The following is a 10,673-nucleotide window of genomic DNA, read 5'->3' as shown; positions in this document are numbered from 1 at the left end:
GTCCTATGTCTGCAGGATATGGCTGGGGAAGAGCAAGTTATGACTGTTGGGTTGAAGAACCAAGTTCAGTAATGACTCAACCTTGTGAAACTGGGTGGCTGTGGTTTTCAGGTTCTTTGGATCTTGGATGTTTCTATTCTTGACTCTGGGCAAGATGGCTCTGTTCTGTTCAGATGTGATGCACAATCTGGAGGTCTCCCTGGCCTCAAAAATCTTTTTGCCACATCTTTGAGCCTCCTCCCCCAAACACCCAAAAACATTTTGTGAATGTCCACTCAGAGCATCTCATTGCAAGAGGCACTTCTCAATCCAACAAAACAATTAAAAAATGATACATCCAATCTGATTTCATATATCTATAAAAAGCAATATGCCTTCAGGGAAAATGATATGCACTTTTGGGGACGGTATAAAATACATCTATATAAAAGATGTGCTAAAAGTTTTCATTATTTGCACACCAACCGCCATTTCTTCAATTTTGTTGAAAATAGCCCATGCAAAAAATAAACATAGTAGTAATTGCATCAATATTTGCTTTTAAAACTCGTTTAATAGCTGTAAAATACTTCATTTAAGAAGTTGATGTTGTTCCATATCTTTTTATCTTCATGAAGAAAACAGTATTATACAGCTTACGACTTACAACTGAGCCCAAAATTTATTAAGTAAGAAATTTGTTAAGTAAGTTTGCTCCATTTTACAACTTTTCCTGCCACCTTTCTTAGGTGAATCACTGCAGTTCTTAAATTAGTAACACAGTTGTTAAGTGAATCTGGTTTCTCCATTGACTTTGCTTGTCAATAGGGAATCACGACTCCGGGATATTGCAACCGTCATAAGTCTGAATCAATTGTCAAGCATCTGAATGTAAATCACATGATCATAGGGATGCTACAATGGTCATAAGGGTGAAAATGGTCTTCTTCTTGTACCTTCCTATCCATCATAGGATGTGGGTGATCATGTTGGTGATCCTATTTTTATCAACGCATGAAAAAGCGCTGTTTTGCCCAAACCATTCCAGAAAAATGGTCATGTCACTTTTTATGTGCCGTTGTATCTTTGAATAGTCACTAAATGAACTGTTTTAAGTCAAGGACTAACTTTACTAATGACAAAGATGACTGTTACAAAAACTTTCACCGGCTATAGCTGAACAGGATTTTCATCCTTAACTTTTAGATTCAATGTTGTATGTCAAGATATGGAACTCAACTGCCACAAGGTGGAGCCAGTGGCTTGATGCTTGAGTGGAGGATCTTATTTAAAGATAGCATTCAAGGAAAAAGATAATGTAATTTGGCTGCAATTCTGATATAGGGCCAGAGTACACAAAACTATCTGAAAGCAAGTGCTGCTCTAATGCTATGTTGAGTTTACCTCATGATCAAGAAACAATTTGTTGTTTAGGCTTCACCAATAAAGGGAAGACAGGATGCAATTTCTAATTTTAATATACTCAGAGTCCCATGAATTTTTTTTTGGCCAATTTAAGCACAAGTAATAAACCAAAATCCTAAATTTTTTTAATTATGTTGCACTTGGATGAATGCAGAGATATTGTTACCCTTTTCTTCAAGAACTCAAAGATCCCTTATATGGGATATTTTTATTACACTTTATGCCCTTTATGTGGGGAGTCTGGGCTTAAAGAGTGTGACTAACCTAAGTGATCCAATAAAAATCCATGGTGACACAAGCTGCACTGAATGGAATTTGAGGGCTTAAAGGATAAAACTGCTACGATGCAAAATTATGGATCCTGATAAGATTTCATATGAAATCGTATGAAATAATTGAATGTTTCTTAAACTTTCTTCTTTCGGGACACCTTTCTACTTTTAAAAAATTATGAGGGATCCCCAAATAGCTTTTGTTTGTTTGTAATATGCATTTACTATATTAAACATTTAAAGTGATTCATTCACTGATCTTACCGCTACTCAAAAATTATTTCATGGGATCTTAATATTGTATTATTTTCCAACACACGCTTGCAAATAATTTTGATTTCACAGATTCCCCAGTGGTCCCAAGACCCACACTTTAAGAAACATTGAAATAGTCACAAACAGGCCACTTTCCTAGAAGGCTACATTCTGTTAATGTCACCAGTATGTGATGATTATCTCAATCCAGATCTCAATTATAAGAATACATTGTTATATATCTATATCTTTATATCTATATATAGATTTCCCTTCCCCAATTCCTTGGATATCACTGGTTATAATAGCTCTTTCTATGCAGACGAATATAATCAGTATTTTGAATTGTCATGTCAGGTGGATCCTACTAAGTTTTATTTATTTATTTATTGATTTGATTTGTCAATCGCTTATAAGATAATAGGTATAAGTATATACATAGTTATGAATACATGAAATGGGTACATATAAGAAAAATAAAAGAAACAATAGGACGGGGATGGAAGGCACGTTAATGCACTTATGCACACCCCCTACAGACATCTTAGGAAAGGGGTGAGGTCAATAGTAGACAGTCTAAGGTTAAAGTTTTTGGGGTTTGGGGAAGAAACCAGAGTCAGGTAGAGTATTCCAGACATTGACCACTCTGTTGCTGAAGTTGTATTTCCTGCAATCAAGTTTGGTGCGATTAACCTTGAGTTTGTATCTATTGTGTGCTCTTGTGTTGTTATGGTTGAAGCTGAAGTATTCATTGACAGGTAGGACATTGCAATGTATGATTTTATATACCATACTTAGATCAGATCGAAGACGGCGTAATTCAAGGTTTTCTAGGTCTAGAATTTCAAGTCTGGTGGCATACAACGAGTAGAGAACTCTTCTTGTGAAATATGGACTATTTCTGGACTTTCTTACGGGGATCTACAAAGATCCGATTTCTCCTTTCTTCCTTGCAGCAAAGTCGTTTGCAAAATTGGCAACGGAGTCCACGGCCTTCTCCCTACCCCACCTCGGAAATCACGTCGTTATCCTGTCGGCTATCACCGAGTATGCTCAATTTCCATATCATCGCTGCCCGAAGAGAAGCTAAAGCCTTTGAAAAGTCTACCTCCTCCCCCCGCCAGGGCGCATTCTCTAACCCGCATGCGCAGCGTCTTTCTAAGCCGGAGCCGTTAAATATCGCGAGATCGAATCCGCTGGGCGCGGGTTCCGAGCTAAAATTCAAATGCAGGTTCGCCGAGGTTTTTGCACTTCTTAGGTAAAGGCAAAGCAGGTAGGTGCCAGCCGGTTTTCCCGGCACGAATCCTCGCATAGCGGCGATACATCTTAAACAGTAACAGCCAGTATATGCAGGAGCGGCAATAACTACAAAAGAAGAGGACCTTTTCTTTTTGTCCAGATTTGTCTTTGCTACTAGCGCTCAGTAAGACTGCATTAACCATTTTTTAAAGAAAAAAACCTTAATTCTTTAAAAATTAAACTTCTGGAGAAAGTGCCAACTTTCCTAAGAATAGTTTCCTCCCCAAAGCGAAATTAGTTGCTCTCAACTTGAGTTGTTACCTGTTTCCTCTTTACTCCGCCTCTTCCCTGTTTTCAGTCCGTGTAGCTGAAAGGCAGACCCCACCTCCATGTGTTGGACTCCATTTGCCTTTGAGGGAATAGTACAAAGCAGATTCAGCCTGATCGATCTGGAGGGCTGGATGAAGAATAGAGGGGGGAAAAAGGGGGAGAACCTTCTTTATGCTTTGGAGCAGCCTTTCCTAAATAAGATCCAGTTATTCAACCCTGCACTCAACATAGATTATTTCATGATCCTCTTTAATGGTTTAGGGCAAGAATCAGAAAAGGGTTTTACTATAATTGCCTGTTTTTTGCTGGCATACAGTTAGAGTTAATAATCCTACCACTGAAACAAATGTTCTGCTCATTCTGATTAATTTTACTTATAGTTTTTAACTCTTAAAATATCCACAACTCTAATAAAGGTAGTTAAATTCTACCTCATATGCAAAATTGATAAACTTACGGTTTATTTTATTTTTTTGTATGTAATCTATTTTTTACTATTTTTTAGCTTTATTTTGTACTTGTACTATAAAGATGTTTGTTATAGAACAGGGATTTTAAACAATTCTATATACATACAGTATAATTATATATTTGTTCATATACAGAAAAATTATGCATACAGACATTCTGAAAATCATTTGGTTTGGGACTATGACTATAAATGATCCATTTCCTTTTGATTTGCATAATACTGTTTTCCACAATCCTAACTTTTTTTCACTTTTTCTTTCTGTCCAGGGATATTTTATATGGCTGATGCTCAAGTTTCTTTTGAATTGGAGATGCAGATTTAGATTTTGATTCTTTTGATCTAAAGCAGTGGTGTCAAACTCAAGGCCTGTGGGCCAGATCCGGCCTGTGGGGTGCTTAGATCTGGCCTGCGGGGCTGCCCTGGAAACTGTGAATGACTGGCCCATATGTGTGGCGCTCCCAAGCTCCATTTTCCCTGACAGGATTGCAAGAGGCCATCCCAGCTCAGGAGCCTGTTTTCTCTGGCAAAGCGCTCAGGCCACCACAGGTGTCTCCGACATGAGTGCCCACCACGGCCACGGCCACCATAGGCCCCCAAAGTCAAACACAACCCATCCTGCAGATGCGGTCCTTAATGAAATCGAGTTTGACACCCCTGATCTAAAGCATATACTCTAACTGTAACTGATTTTGCTACCATATTTAATATTTTAAAAATTCTTAACCTTGAAACTCGGTTACAGACCTTGAGACATCTTTTCTTTTCTCTTTATATTGTCTGGAATGCTAGAGTACCAGATGGTTGAAAGGAAGTATTGTTCTCTTTCAGTCTTTTGCTAAAACAATTAGAGAAAGAGAATGGAACAGGGGAGATTCTTTCATTACAAAGAGTGATTAGCTCTAACCTTTTCCACAGACTTGAACCTAGAAAGGGATAAAAGGACATCACCAACTTGTGCTGCCCTTGAGGACTTGGTGCCTTCATAGTTCCATCCTGCAGAATATCTCTGGTTGTTTCCTTTCTCCAAAGTTCAAATAAACATTAATGCCTAGTTTATTCCAGATATATCATGCCAAAACAATACTTCCCTGTTTGGTATTGAAGAGGCATGCAAGAAGTAGCTTTGCAATAGCTTTAGACATCCAAGGTTTCTAAGCCTTTCGGCAGAATAGGACCTTTAAATGGGCCTTTCTCCTGGTAAATGGTTAAATGAGCTAAACATATCTGGAAAGATATTGTAAGGACAGAGGTGGAACCTTTACCTTTTGGGATAGGGGCCTAGTAATATAACCACCACAATTTTAGGTTAGTTAACAAAGTTTCCTGTAAGCATATGTACATAAATGTGATACAGTTATGTAAAATCTGATTTTTTCACCTGAATACTCATTTAAGCTATACATGTGCTATATTTATGACATCTCCTTGTTGGCATATGAAAATTCCATCCAAAATTGTACAATTGGCTATTACGTTTTATATTTTTATTAGTTAGTCTGGACTATGACCTATGAAGAAAATATGACTTGACAGTCAATGTGGTGATATGGAGAAATATGACTAGGGAATGGAATAGAATAGAATAGAATACCTTTATTGTCATTGCATTCTACAAATACAATGAAATTTGAAAGCTCCAGCACAGTGCCCCAAACACCACATCACAATCACACTACAGAGTATTTAAAAATTAAAATAATTAAAATAATAATAATTTAAAACCTAATCTAAAACCTATCTAAAACATATAGTAAGTTAGATAATTTAAAAATGCCACTATATACATAGGACTAAATCGCATATGCATTGTTTGATTCAAACAATAATAAATTATTGCCTTGGAAAAGAAAATTTCTCAGTCTATTCGTCCTCATTTTAAGACACCTATAGCGTCTCCCTGTTGGTAACAGTTCAAAATATGAATGACCAGGATGAGAACGGTCTGGAGATTTTTAGTGCTCTAGAGAAAATCATCAACCAATGATTTTTTGTGCTGTGTTTATAATTAGACAATTAGAACTGTGAGTTGTTATTGGTCTCTATTTGTTTTTTCTGTTAGTCTGTTAGCTTGGGAACAAACATGAGACCCCATGGAATTAACGGTCAGGTTTACAGTATGTCTCTTGCAACTATGCAAGGACTCAAGGCTATTTTCTCGCTTGATTTCTCTTTGCCTGGCCTGGAGTTTCCTATTGAGTACTAAGCAAATTGTGTGCTTTTTTTTAAAAAAACAAATTGTGTTTTAAAGAATACACCATAAGTACTTACAAAAAGAGAATAATTAGAATAAGATGCTATAATAGAAGTGGGAAATACAGTGGCAAAGTTGGGTGATATTTTTCATGATAATATTTATAATAGAAATGTAACTTTAAGAAGCCTTACATGATGGTCATGATACTAAGGACAGATAATAAATGTGACTACAGGAAATCATACTTTTGCACTGAAGTATTTGCATTGTTTCAGGTTTGAAGGCACATTGGAAGGAAATTGGGGACTCGTCTTCAAAATGGATGCAGTGAAAATTTTACTCAGACTAGGCCTGAGCAAGTTTAAATAGATTAAATTTCATAAAATGCAGTTTTGAAATTGTGTAAGAAATTATTAAATGCAGGTGTAACTGTAAAATATATTCTTTTCCCCTTTCCAATAAAATATTGAATTTTTAATCTGATGCTAATAATAGGAATAGCATATTTCCTTCTCCTAACTCTTAAAATTAAATTATTTCCAGATTATACTTATAAATCAAGTTTAACCACCTATAATTCACTGACTCGATTAACATAAATATTATTTTCCTAGTCCTCCATCCTTACTGAGAATGAGAAGAAAAGTATTTTGAGTGGGAAAAGATTTCCCCCCACGTTTCTACTATCCACAAAATCCCTATGAAAGGGCTGCAGTATTCCAATTACTAAATAAGAATCCACAACCCTCTCCTGCTCTTCCAATTCATTTTAAAATGTATTTTCACTTCATGTCAAAGGAGGGGTCACAGGGACTTTTCAGCAATTTTCATCTATCATATCCCTGCCTCTTCTATCCAGAGGCAAGAATATGAAAAAAAATAAAACATTTATTTTCCCCCCCCAACAAAGTAAAAAAAAAAAAAAAAAAATAAAAATAAAAAAAAAAAAAAAAAAAAAAAAATTTTTCCCCCCCTTTTTTTTTATTTTTTCTAAAAATATTAATTTTTTAATAAAAATTATAAAAAAAAAACAAAAAAAAACAACACCCCACACCAAAAAAAAAAAACATAATCATCTTTCAGTAGCTGCCCTACTGAATTGTTATTGTCCTTTCATATATCTCTTGCTTAGTGAGATCTTCATCACTCTTGGTAAATATTGTAGAAACAATAGTAGTGGCAGTGAAGGATGTTGAGAAACTGCTTCGTATTTAATGCAAAGCAATAAAGGTCCACAAACTGGGTTTGCCCAACAGAATAAACTCAATCTGTTACCGTACTATTTACTACTAGTATGGTGGCAGATAACTAATTAAATACTCGGTTTCCCAGCTAAGTAAACACATGTCGGGGAATATTTTAATTCTGTGGCTAATGGATTCTGGATTTTTGTAAAAATAATAATGATACACAATTAAAAGTTAAAGAAAGGTTGGCAAGGGAGAATATTTAGCCAATTTTACCCTAAAGAAACATCCTGCATGCATCCATGTAGGATGAAAAATTAAACAAAAAGCATAGAGATGGAGTGCCTGTTTTGCGAGGTGAAACAAATCTTTTGAAATTTCCAAAACCGGAATCTTCTGGGTTTGGTCATCAGAGCTTGATCATTCAACATAGGTAGTTAATACAAATCTAAAAAAAATAAGTTGTACCCAAGAAATGATCAGCTTTCTTAATCGAGACACCATTCTAGGCCTTAAAATGATTCAATGAGCAGATGAAATATAAAGTGTTCCCATGGTTGTCATTGTTGATCCAAGACCTGGAGCGTCATAAAGCCTCATTGCTATACGTTTTGGAACCATGTACTAAATTTGAAAAAGGTTCAATAAGGAAGTCCTATTCATGTTTGCTTAGAAGTAATTCTCACTGAATTAAGTTCTTATTGTCTGGTAAATGGATCTAGGATTATAGCCTTAGGGTTCTTTGGCTTAGCTCTAAAATAGTCCTTAGTAAATTTCCTATGCAAATTCGAGAGTTGTGATTTTCTAGTTGTGTATGATTTTTAAAATAACCAATTTAGTGGAAAAAGTTTTTTTAGGGAATTAGTGTAACAGGTTTGTTAAAACTGAGCAAAAATAACTGAAATATAACAACATATAAATAGTGCTGCCTTGATAAGTATTGGAAGAAATGAGACTGGAACTCTTTGGCCTTAGTTACAGAGAACCACTGTTCTTTGACAACCTTGTAGGGTTTGGCAACCATGGAAATAGTGAAGGAACAGATTGAAAAGGATTTGCATTTCAATTATCTCCCCTTGTGGTTTAAGAAAAGCTATTCTAAGAGCCTGCAGTGACGTCACAAAATCAAGGAACGATCTTCAAGATAAAAGTAAACATTTCCCAGTTAAAAAGGCATCATTTGGTTTAAATTTATACTTTCATAAGATGGAATGTACTTGAAGGTCAGTTTCTTGTTTTTTCTTCACAAAATGTTATTGGACTGAAAAGATTTCGTTTTAGTTTTCAGCATTCATTTGAATGTAGTTTTAATGCTTACTTATGGCCAAGTGTTACTTTGGACATAGTTTTCAAATATTTTCTATTTTAAGCACCCTGCAGCAGCTAATTCTGTTATGTAAAGTTGTAAAATGTTGTAGAAGTTCTTATTAGAGTCTTATTTAGTTCACTATGACTCACTATTATTTGATTTCTAGTTTAAAATGTTGACACATTGCTGAAGACTCTAAAATACACTGTTTAATGTTGTTATTGTGCAGCTACATAGCTTAATCAGGAGAAGGAGAAAGATAAACATTCTCGCCACAATAGCCATTAAGTTCTGCTAATCTTGATTGGGTTTCATTATAATAATGAAATATTGAATAATGTTGAAAATAAAAAATTCAGAGTCTTGAAGTTCATAAAACCATTGATCACATTTATGATACAACTATTCATTTACAGTTTTAATGGATAAAAAGTGATGGAAGATATATATTCGTTATTGACAGGATAAATGTAATGTTTTTGTTTTACCAGATCATGCCTCAGATGATTGAATGGGCATACTTTTTTAAAATTAAAGTCTACCGGTCAGAGTCTGATCCAAACTGAGTCTGTTAGCTTGGAATAAAATTTGGTTTGGAAGCAATATAACTCTAGAGGATACTTGCATATTAAATATTTTAAAAGAAGAACATGAAAAATTTCAGGAATGCTTAAATTTTGGTTATTGATGTGAGGACATGTTCTATTGCTGTTTCTGGAAAACCAATACTACTTTCAGGGTAAAAATGATTTGTTTTCTATTGATATGCTCTGGGTTTGTATTAGTTTTGCAGTTTACTTGATATTTCCTTTGAGAAGTTACTATTATAAACTTGATAAATAAGCTTTTCAGAGTTACTAGGAAGGTGTGCCTCAAATTAGTTTCAACGAGCAGTACTGTTTGGGCAATTTATATAGCAATCTAACCTCTATTCTGTATGGATTTGTGTACAGTTTTGTTTCCCTTTCTACCTTTCCACTGTCTTGTTTTTAAATTTTTTATATCTATTGGCGGTTTAGCAACTAAAGTAAGCATTTTCCTTGTCTTTCATTTTGTTAAAAAGGCAGGTGATTCTTAATGTGAATTGGTGAAACGGGATTCAAGTATAAACCTAAGCCATAAATGTTTGGCTTTGCATGTAATGTGAACCAACCTGATTTTATATTATCTAATAAACTATGGTTAAACAAACCATGGCATTTCATATCAGGCTTCTTCCCACTCAGTTAATATATTTGGGTCCCCAAATAAAAGAGACCCTTTGTCTTTCATGCTGACTACGGAAGAACAGCAATACTTATATATAATACATTAATGGACTGGTGATTTGTTTGGCAGAAAACTGTAGATATCCTGTATTTTAAGGATCCTGTCATATAGCCTACCTATGATTAAATATGGCACTGAGGGAAATCAGTTCTTTGAGGAGGAGCTGTGGAAATTATTGATTGGTGAATATTGGCTTGTTTATGAAAATACAGTTGGTCTGCATATGAGGACAAAGATTTTTAGATTGCAGATTTTTTCCTATGGCACAATAATGACCCACAATGTGTTGAACCAATGAGTAGTGTTCGCAAAGCAATGTTCTGTTAGTTGAGAAGGTGCTGTGATTTTTGGTCTAGGAACCTTGTAAGCATAGGATTTGTCCAAAGTGACAGACCAGCTGAGTGAATTGGCAGTAGTAGCAGAAGGGGTGGCTTTGAAGCTGAAAATCATCTGGCTGTCACAGAGCAGCCAAAGTTGGACACGTTTCTGCTTCCCTTTCAGGGAAGATTGTAAAGAGAGTTGTTGGACTGAAGATTCAAAGGGCCCTGGAGGCAACTGATTATCTGGACCCCTTTCAGTATGGCTTCAAACTGGGATACAGTACTGAGATAGCACTGGTCACATTTTTAATAACCTGAGACAATTTTTCAGATGGGGAAGTGCATCTCTCCTGACTCTCAGTCTCTTAGCAGTCTTTGATATTATCAACCTTGGTATTCTTTTGGACCAACTCAAGGTCCAA

Source organism: Notechis scutatus, chromosome 2 (assembly GCF_049901735.1).
Source record: "Notechis scutatus isolate UNSWTSFEM ecotype Mainland chromosome 2, rNotScu1.2, whole genome shotgun sequence".
NCBI lineage: Eukaryota > Metazoa > Chordata > Lepidosauria > Squamata > Elapidae > Notechis > Notechis scutatus.
Note: the sequence above shows the minus strand (reverse complement) of the source record.